The sequence below is a fragment of the Sus scrofa genome, chromosome 16 (genome assembly GCF_054392235.1).
Source record: "Sus scrofa isolate SSC_HxYL_T2T_F1_AM1 chromosome 16, Sscrofa_HxYL_maternal_Yorkshire_Landrace_v2.0, whole genome shotgun sequence".
In the NCBI taxonomy this organism is placed as follows: Eukaryota; Metazoa; Chordata; class Mammalia; order Artiodactyla; family Suidae; genus Sus; species Sus scrofa.
In genome coordinates this window covers 63,813,496-63,824,402 of record NC_139398.1, presented here as the reverse complement: position 1 = coordinate 63,824,402, position 10,907 = coordinate 63,813,496, and the positions used below count along the sequence as shown (strand labels likewise).

The window sequence follows — 10,907 nt, the reverse complement described above, 5'->3', positions numbered from 1 at the left end:
GGGAAATGTGTGCTCTAAGCTCATGTAACTGGCTAGACGTAAATCCAGAGTCCAAAAATAGTAATTTAGTTGTAGAGAGCCATTTTTTGTTGAGGAAGAGGTACAACTTGCACCAATGAGATGAGTCATAGGCCTGAATGTGCTGGAAAACACTGTAGCAAAAACTAGACAAAGCAGAATAGAACGAAAAAGAAAGATACTCAGGAGGTGATGGGCAGGTTCAAACACCCATCTCATTTTTTGGTAGATCAAATAGACTAAAAATACACAGGGACACAGAGCCCTGACACCAATGTTAATGGTTCTTGACATTTTGGAGAATCTAATGAGCTCAAGGAACCCTTGCTCCAGAAAAATGCAGGTAGGTCAGTATTCTGCATGTAACTAAGGAGCTCACGCCACCTGTCAGGAACTCCGTGCATCCCTGATACGGAAGATTTTCATCGAAGTCAAGCCTAAGCTTAGGATCCAGACTTAAATTTGAATCCCAGCTCCACATCTCTGGCAGTGTGACCTTGTACAAGGCTTTGAACCTCTGTAAGCCTTAGTTTCTGCATCAGAACAATGAGGATCACGAGAGACATTTCTTAGAAAAACACTGGATGATATCACTTATATGTGGAATCTAAAAAACTGTACTTATGAACTTACTCACAAAATGGAAACAGACCTACAGTCATGGAAGACAAACTTACAGTTACCAAAGGGGAAAAGCAGGGAAGGATACACTGGGAGTCTGGGGTTAACAGATGCATACTACTATAAAAAAAACAACAACAACAGAGAAACAGTGGAGTTCCCTTGTGGCCCAGCCGGTTAAGGATCTGGCGTTGTCACTGCAGCAGCTTGGGTTGCTGCTGTGGCATGGGTTCAATCCCTGGCCTGGAAGCTTCCACATGCTGTGTGTGTGGCTGAGGAAGAAAAAAATATATAAATAACAAGGACCTGCTGTAAAGCACAGGGAACTATATTCAACATCTACCCTATAACAGAAAAGAATTTTTTTTTTTGTCTTTTTGCCATTTCTTGGGCCGCTCCCGCGGCATATGGAGTTTCCCAGGCTAGGGGTCTAATCAGAGCTGTAGCTGCCAGCCTATGCCAGAGCCACAGCAACTCAGGATCCGAGCCGCGTCTGCAACCTACACCACAGCTCACAGCAACACCGGATCGTTAACCCACTGAGCAAGGGCAGGGACCAAACCCGCAACCTCATGGTTCCTAGTCGGATTCGTTAACCACTGCGCCACGACGGGAACTCCAGAAAAGAATTTTTGAAAAGAATATATATATATATATATATATGTATAATCGAATCACTTTGTTGTACACCCAAAATGAATACAATATGGTAAATCAACTATACTTCACTCAAAAAAAAAATTAAGAAGGAAAAATAAATTATATTTAAAAACACACACAAAAAAACCCCAAATAAAACAACAACAACAAGAGACACTTCTTGCAGGATCCTGGGGGGATTAAATGAGAAAGTTCATGGAAAGGGCTCAGTACGGAGCCTGGCAATGACGACAGCTCTTACTACTGTTACCTAATGACAGTGGAGTTCACGGACATGCACTGAACGCTGTCCTTTGCAAATAAAGAGTGTACCTTCTTGTGGTGCCCATGGACCAAGCACAAAAACAGATCCTATCTGAAGCCACTACGAACAGTTCTTTTAAACACAAAAGGCAGAAAGCATATTTTCCATGCCTTGCACGCACAAAGCAATAAAACCCAGACATGAATAGCACAAGTTTAAATGAAATAAAAACTTAGAAATGAAAAAAATAAAACCAAAAACCATTCTTCTAAACAGATCTTGGGCCCAGAAGGTAATCAATAAATATACTTTTACTGTGAAGAAGAGGCTGTTGGCCTTTCTGCCTCCTGTCCCAAGGAGGCGGGGTGCCTCGGTTTCCCTGGGTCTGACAGCACCCAGGGCCACTTTCTTTTCTCAGCAGAGTTAAGGACAGAAAGTGGAGGTTTCCTGTAGACACTGAGAGGTGCTGGAGGACCTGGGGACAAACGCCAGGGTGGAAGAGTCACCTGGGAGTGGTGCCAGGACTAGGAAGGCTTTGATGGTGGTGGCAACGGGTCCTTACTGTGCCCGTAATCAGTAGAAGGAAAATGGATTCTGGAAGCCAGAGGCTTTACAAATGCATGCCTTAAATGGCCCGGGGGACAATCCGGAAGTACTCAGTGGAGATGGAGAGTGATACTCACTGCCTTGGGTTGGAACAGGCTGGATGGTCAGAGAATAGAATTGGGCCTAGAACATCAAGATTCGGAATGGAAAGCAAGTAGAGATGGTACAGAAAGCGGGGCGGGGGGGGGGGGAAGAATCCCTATGTTTGGGGGTAGGAAACGTAGGAGGAACAATTCAATTAGAGAAAGACAAATAATTGAGCTGTATTTAAGAGGCAGCTAGCACAGGGAGGGGCTGCCATAAACAGAAGGAAGAGATGAAAGATGGATGGCTGCAAGCTGAAAGATCATAAGTCACGGGGGAGGCAGGGCTGCCTGGGGGCTCCTTGGGGTTTAGCTCTGACAGAAGACGGACAGCGGGAGAATGTTTTGGTACATGTCCTTTGTGAGTTAGTAGCCTGAACGCGAAGGGGAAGCCAGGTGATGAAGGCGATGATGCCAGGCCTTGGAGATGCATCTGTAATTCGGGGTGGGGTGGTCCTGGAGCCCAGGAGAGCTTGCTACAGGGAAAAGGTGAGATAGGATCTCGGACAAAGATGAATGGGGTTTTGCAAGAATGCTGAGATGGTTGGAGGGAAGACCTTTTTATCCTTCAGAAAAGATCTGCGAGATTACATTTAAACAAATCATCACAGGGCAAGAGAAGCGCTGAACGCATTACGTATTCCAGAGAAGGGTGAAAAACCTGTTTGATGCGATGATGGTAAGAGGTCCTGAATTAAATACCGAGCATGCAGTAGCTAATGCGACATTCATTTATTAGCCTACAGTAACCATGTGCTCCCATGGGCCTGGCATGGCTAATACTTACCTAACACTGGCCAACCTCTGGCATAAGCTCAGTGTATACTTTGGCTTATTTAATCCTCACAGCAACACTGGGAGGGAGGTGCAACTACTATTCCCATTTTACAGATGAGGAAACTGAGGCACAAAGGAATTCAATCTTTGCACAAGGCAGGGCTGGGACTAGGCTGAGCTGATGGAGGCTCTCATCTCAGAGACAAAATTCAAAGGGGAGTGTCAAAAGACCCTCTGTAATCAAGATAAAACTATGCAAATGCAGTATTTTCAAAAACCAAAATTAATGCAAAAAAATCTATGATGAACAATGTACCAGAGTTTTAAATGAAGACAGAATATGCAGGACACGGAGTTCCCGTCATGGCTCAGTGGTTAACGAATCTGACTAGGAGCCATGAGGTTGCAGGTTCGATCCCTGGCCTCGCTCAGTGGGTTAAGGTGTTGCCATGAGCTGTGGGGTAGGTCACAGATGCGGCTCAGATCTGGCATTGCTGTGGCTGTGGTGTAGGTGGCTACAGCTCCAATTAGACCCCTAGCCTGGGAACCTCCATATGCCGCGGGTGCAGTCCTAGAAAAGACAGAAAGACCAAAAAAAAAAAAAAAAAAAAAAAAAGAATACGCAGGACACATAGCAAACGCTTCCTAAGTGTTGGTGGTTCTTGTAACAAGGAAGCCACGCTGCCTGGGACACAGACGATACTCAATAATGTTATTTTCATTCTTTTCCTTTCCCCTTCCCTTCTCTGGGGCTCTTGGGCCTGGGGTTGTGACCAGTTCTGTCATTAAATGACTGAGCGACCTTGGTCAGAGCAGCAAATCCCATGCCACCTCTGTTCTCTTCTGTAGAATGGGCCCTTGCAGGGTTATGTGAGGATTCGATGAGAAGGCTCATGGAAAGAGCCCGGCACATACTAGGTGCTCACTGAAAGATAGATTTTATTAGCTACTATGTCAGCTAAGGGCTGCTGGTGCTCTTGGCTCTCGCATCTGCTGTCTTCCTGACTCCTGCCAGATGGGGGCAGTCACTGCTTTATTATTTCCCATGTGCTCAGGGAGGACTTCCTCCAACAGCCGGCCCGCTGGCCACCAGAGGGCCTTGTCACCACTCTTAAAAGCATCTTTGGCTGGACGACCAAGAGAGACATGGATGACAAGTAAACCCATCAAATTCTAACTTGTTTCTCAATCAAATGCTTCTTCATCTGAACCAAGGGAGTCAGGGAGCCCATCACTCTAAGCGCTCTCTGGCTGGGACTGCCACACCCATTCCAGGCACCCTGCAGGGGACCCAACCTTCTAGACAGACTGTGCCCAGGTGAAGCCCCACTTTATCTTCCATGTGAAAGTGGAGTCATCTGGCGGTGGCGCCATGCTTGAAGATGCTACAGTTGTGTAGTCAGAGCTGCGTGCTCAGCCCATTCGTATTCCTTCTGCTCTGTGAGCCCCCGCAGATGCAGAAGGTGCTGGGGCTGTTTTGGCACCACCCTTAGTGAGTGGGTTTTTGCTTATTCACAATACATTCATTCATTCATTCACTCATTCATTTTTTGTCTCTTAGGGCCACACCTGTGGCATACGGAAGGAAGATCCCAGGCTAGGGGTTGAATCAGAGTTGTAGCCACTGGACTGCACCACAGCCACAGCAATGCAGGATCCAAGCTGCATCTGCAACCTACACCACAGCTCATGGCAACACCGGATCTTTAGCCCACTAAGCCAGGCCAGGGATTGAACCTGCGTCCTCATGGATACTAGTCAGATTCGTTTCTGCTGAGCCACAATGGGAACTCCCTTATTCAGAGTCTATGATGGTTTCACACAGGGGGCTGGATTGATGCTTAATGTTACTTTGCGAGGCCTGCTTCTTTCTGCAAGAAGGGGGAGGCAGGGATGGGGAGGAAACACTTCTCCAGTGAGTCCTACCTGCCCAACAATGTGCTAAGTGCCCTGCAAGGGTCAGAGGGAGAAAGTGACTTGCCTAAGGTCACACAGCCTGGAGGGGCCGAGCCGGGATTTGAACCCCAGCTGTTGGGCTCTAAGGAACCATGATGTGTCCCTCTCCCTGCCCATTCTCCATCCAGTCCCAAATCGGCAGCCTTTGTGGCGGGTCAGCACTGTGCCCAGGCCTGTTGGTGGTGGGTGGGGGGTGTCTCTGGGGCTCACAGGGAGAATGGCCAGCCTTGCTGGCAGGATAGGACCTATTTATTGCTATTATTATTTATTACTACCCCCTGAAACCCTGGAGAAAGAGAAGGAAATTAGAGTATCTTTCTCATGAAGTTCTTTGGAGAGCTTTTAAAAGGTGCTTTCTATTATGAAACATTTCAGACACAAAGACGCGAGAATACAAATTAAAGTCCCACGTGTTCGTCCTGTAGCTACAACAGCCTTCAAGGTCTGGCCACTTTCGTCTCATTAGTTCCTTCACGCAAATTGCCCCCTTTCCACTGGATTATTTTGAAGCAAATCTATGTCATCATGCCATTTTATCTGAAATATTTCAATATATGTCTCTAAAAGATAAGCATTCTCTTTTAAAATATAACCTGAGAAGTTTGATGGAGCCTCTTCTCTGTGGCCTGGATTTTTAATAAAATTGACTGGATCTGAAGAGCGCTCCCACGTCCTGCCATTAGAGCATTTCAAGAATAATTATAATGACCATTCCAAATGCTCTTAGTGGTGGATGGGTCATCTGAGATCACACACGCAGCAGTGGACCAGGAGACGGCAGTCTGGTAATCTGGTTACAGTTACGTTTCTGATGATTGTTGGTTGGGGGAGTACGACGTGCCGAACTCTGCTGTCACAAACCTTTGAGGTAGGAATGACCATCTTCATCTGTAGGCAAGGACAGAGACACAGAGGAGTGAAGGATTTCCTCGGGTCACACAGCAGTAAGTAGCAGAGGTGTAGTTTGAAACTAAAACCTGTTTGACTCCAGCGCCCATGCCCTTTTCTCTGTTTTGTGCTGTCATCTTTGGAATTTCAGTTAGCGTCTCTTTCAGACTGTAAATTCTTCAAGGTAAGGACTCTATCTTAGACATCTATTGCCACAGTCCCCAGACATTTGATGATTGACTAATAGAAAGTCCAGCGTAATCTCTGCAAATTGGTGGGTAAATGCAAAGTTTATCATCACCATCATCAGTTTGGAAAACAACCAGTATTTGTTAAATCTCTCTGTGGGACTATACTCAAACCCTGTGAGGAGTAAAAACACAGTCTCTGTCCTCAGAGTTACCTATAAAATCTGCCGGGGCCTAGAAGAGAACATAGGCAAAACATTCTCTGACGTCAACCGTACAAATGTTTTCTTAGGTCAGTTTCCCAAAGCAATAGAAATAAAAACAAAAATACAGAGTTCCTGTTGTGGCTCCGTGGTAAACGAATCTGACTAGGATCCATGAGGACGCAGGTTTGATCCCTGGCTTTTCTCAATGGGTTAAGGATCCGGTGTTGCCGAAAGCTGTGGTGTAGGTCGCAGACTTGGCTCAGATCTGGCGTTGCTGTGGCTCTGGCATAGGCCAGTGGCTACAGCTCCAATTTGACCCCTAGCCTGGGAACCTCCATATGCCTCAGGTGTGGCTCTAAAAAAAAAAAAAAAGAGAAAGAAAAGAAATAGAACAAAAAATAAACCAATGGGACCTAATCAAACCAACACATTAAAAAAAGCAAAAAGACAACTTAGGAATGGGAGAAAATAGTCGCAAATGATGCAACTGACAAGGGCCTAATCTCCAAAAATATGCAAACAATTCATACAACTCAAAAGCAAAAAAACCAAAGAACCCAATTGAAAAATGGGCAGAAGACCTGAATAGACATTCCCCCAAAGAAGACATACAGATGGCCAACAGGCACATGAAAAAATGCTCAACATTACCAATTATTAGAGAAATGCAAATCAAAACTGCATTGAGGTACTATCTCACACTGGTCAGAATAGCCACCACTAGTAAGTCAACAAATAACAACTGCCGGAGAGGGTGTGGAGAAAATGGTATCTTCCTGCACTGTTGGTGGGAATGTAAATTGGTACAACCACTGTGGAAAACAGTATAGAGGTACCTCAGGAAACTAAATACAGAACTAGCTGTGATCTAGCAATCCCACTCCTAGGCATATATCCAGACAAGGCATTCAATGAAAAAGATAAATGCATCCCTATGTTCACTGCAGCACTATTCACAATAGCCAAGACATGGAAACAACCCAAGTGTCCAATGACAGATGAATGGATTAAAGATGTGGTACATGTACACAATGGAATACTACTCAGCCATAAAAAGAACAAAATAATGCCATTTGCAGCAACATGGATGGAACTAGAGACTCTCATATTAAGAGAAGTCAGAAGGAGAAAGACAAATACCATATGATATCACTTATATCTGGAATCTAATATATGGCACAAATGAACCTACCTACAGAAAAGAAACAAACTCACGGACATGGAGAAGAGATGTGTGGTTGCCAAGGGAGAGGGGGAAGGAGTGGGAGGGACAGGGAGTTTGGGGTTAGTAGATGCAAACTATTGCATCTGGAATGGATAAGCAATGAGATCCTGCACAGGGAACTATATCTAGTCACTAGTGATGGAACATGATGGAAGATAATGTGAAAAAAATATATATATATACAAATATAAAACTGGGTTACTCTGCTGTACAGCAGAAACTGACAGAACATTATAAATCAACTATAATAAAAAAAATACCCCCCCATCTGCCAGGGATCAATTCAGACAAAACAGCAACGAGAAGGAAACATGGACTGGGTCTCTTAGTGCCTATGAGGGTGATTTCTCATCTGCTTAGATGGCCTCATAGTCCACAGGCAAAAATGTGGGTATGAGCCGAACAAATGTGTATCGGGGTCCACTATGTGCCACCAACGGTACTGAGATCAACAGTACTTGGGGGAGAAAGTAGGAAACAGGATAAGGGGGCAGACAGACAATACGCAGCAAATGAAAAAACCACACAAGGGCTTTAGAAGTAGCGCTAAGTGCTAAAGGGCACTAAGCGGGGTGGCGCAGTAGGAACCGGGATGAGAAGTCCTACTTTGGATGGGTGGTCGGGTGGACACCTCTGCACAGGTGACATCTGAGCTGTGACCTAAAGGTTGAGCCACAGGCAGCCAAGTGAAAAGCCACAGAAGGAATGGCAGCTGCCAAGGCCCGGAGGTGAGAACAGAGCTGGCATGTTTGTGGGCCAGTAGAGGGCTGGCGTGACGAGGGCATAGGGGCCAAAAGGAGAGTGGGGTAAGGGGAGCTCAGAGCATCAGTTGGCCAGGGCCAGACCACGGAGCCAGAGAGGCCAGGGGAAGAATTCGGATTTAATCTCCATGAGACTAGAAAGCACAGGTTGGTTTTAGAGCAGGGAGCGGCGTCATTGACCTTGCCACTTCCTGGAGCGAAGTCCCTCCTCCGAGGTCTGGGAGGTGAGGGCTACTGCATCCAGCCAGAGGCCTTGGTGCAGCCCTGGTGCTCACCCCGCTACAGGGAGCCATGCTTCGGGTGTGGACGGGTCCGAACAGGAGGCAGAGTCAGCTCGCCTGCTTTCCTCCTGCTCACTGCCTCCAGAGGGGTCTTTCCAAAAAGCGAAACCACATCTTTCCCTGCGGCTCCCACTCCCCTCTGGATAGAGTCTGATGGCTTTAGCCTGACTGGTAGGGGAAGGCCCGACGCCACGACCGCTGAGCCTTTCCACTGTTTGGAATGCTTTCTCGCACCGACTGATCTGGTGAACTCCTCCTCCTCATTCACAGAGGCACTTCCTCTCAGAAGCCTGCATGAACTTCCCAGTGTGTGGCAAGGTGTCTGTTCCTTTTGTGTACTTTTGGTGGGCCATAATAGAAAGCTCAACGAGAAGAAGCTAAGGCAGTGAGCAACCTATCATTTCATTTAATGAGCAATCCAGAGATAAGACAGTTCCAAAGTTGGTTAATTTAGGCACAACTAGGTCTTTCCTCTTTGCCATCTCAGGTGATGGTGACGTCTCTCCTCAGGATTGCAAAATGGTTGCCAAAGCTCCAGACAAATCTGCGTATGACATCCGGAGAGGACGCGGTCATTTCTTTCTTGTAGCAGAGAGCAGAAGCTTTCTCAAGAGCCCCTCACGTTCCCTTGGCCAGGATGGGGTCCACTGCATATTCTAAACCAATTTCAGATAAGCCATACGGGATTGCCTGATGAACTCAGATCAATGAGATTCTCTCCTCGGCGCTAAGGAGGGATCATCTGACTGAAACGGGGGTTTTATTAGCAAGGGAGGAGGAAATGTTACTACCTCGCATGACAGCCGGTCTTCAAGGTGGCCCCACCAATCCCACCTGCTGGCATTCATGTCCTCGTGAGGTCTTCTACATTGTACTGATTGGTCTGTATGACCACTGGCATAGGGCGGAAAGGATGGCATGTCCTTCGTCCGAAGCCTCCAGCTTCTAAGAGCTGAAGATGGTGTGTGCAGGGCCCATCGCCCCCATTTCCAGACAGTTCCAGGCAAAACCAAGCATGACGGCTTTGGAGGAACATGGGGGTGAGACAAACCTATTTTAGGGCGGCTACAGGAGCTCCGTGTGGGTTCTCTTGTCACACGTCTGTCAGAGTTGCTGGAACAAACCTGAGAAGTCAGTGGGGCAGCAGGACAGGCCAAGGGGCTGGGCGAGGGGAGGGCTGACTCGCTCACAGGCCCCAGGAAAGCCGTGGCCAGAGGAAACCCGATGTAGCAGGGCGTGCATCCACAGGGGCAGAGAAAATGTTTAAAATCACAGGCTGTGCAAATGCCCATAGAAATCATTTAGGCTGATGCTTCCATTTTACAGATGGGAAAATGGAGGTTCAGAGTTAGGTTTGTGGTGGGGGGGAGAAGCGGAGTTTTCTTTTCTTTGTAAATGACACATGGTTTTTTGTTTTGCTTTAAATAATCACTGTAATACAGAATGGGAGAAAACAATTTCAAATGATGCAACTGACAAGGGCTTAATCTCTACAATATATAAACAACTTATGCAACCCAACAGCAAAAAAACCAACCAATCAATGGAAAAATGGGCAAAAGACCTGAATAGACATCTCTCCAAAGAAGACATACAGATGGCCAACAAACACATGAAAAAATGCTCAACATCGCTGATTATAAGAGAAATGCAAATCAAAACTACCATGAGATATCACCTCACACCAGTCAGAATGGCCATCATTAATAAGTCCACAAATAACAAGTGCTGGAGGGGGTGTGGAGAAAAGGGAACCCTCCTTCACTGTTGGTGGGAATGTAAACTGGTACAGCCACTATGGAGAACAGTTTGGAGATCCCTTAGAAATCTATACATAGAACTTGCATATGACCCCGCAATCCCACTCTTGGGCATCTATCCGGACAAAACTCTACTTAAAAGAGACACGTGCACCCACATGTTCATTGCAGCACTATTCACAATAGCCAGGACATGGAAACAACCCAAATGTCCATCGACAGATGATTGGATTCGGAAGATGTGGTATACATACACAATGGAATACTACTCAGCCATAAAAAAGAATGGCATAATGCCATTTGCAGCAACATGGATGGAACTAGAGAATCTCATCCTGAGTGAAATGAGCCAGAAAGACAAAGACAAATACCATATGATATCACTTGTAACTGGAATCTAATATCCAGCACAAATGAACATCTCAGAAAAGAAAATCATGGACTTGGAGAAGAGACTTGTGGTTGCCTGATGGGAGGGGGAGGGAGTGGGAGGGATCGGGAGCTTGGGCTTATCAGACACAACTTAGAATAGATTTACAAGGAGATCCTGCTGAATAGCATTGAGAACTTTGTCTAGATACTCATGTTGCAACAGAAGAAAGGGTGGGGGAAAAAATGTAACTGTAATGTATA

At 46.2% G+C, this 10,907-nt stretch overlaps 1 long non-coding RNA gene across 4 annotated transcripts in view; it reads right to left on the bottom strand.

The window, feature by feature from the left end:
- Positions 1 to 617: 617 nt before the first annotated feature.
- The window catches only part of LOC110257280 (uncharacterized), a 52,681-nt gene continuing 42,391 nt past the window's right edge, over positions 618 to 10,907 (bottom strand). The window contains exons 5-6 of one of the 4 annotated variants that reach the window (XR_014831589.1): positions 4,608 to 5,853; positions 618 to 1,061 (exon numbers count right to left, since the gene is read on the bottom strand). This is a non-coding gene — a long non-coding RNA (uncharacterized LOC110257280). Of the gene's footprint in view, positions 1,062 to 4,607; positions 5,854 to 8,508; positions 9,946 to 10,907 lie in introns of those variants that run through there. The other 3 variants (XR_014831585.1, XR_014831586.1, XR_014831584.1) reach the window with 3 other exon arrangements.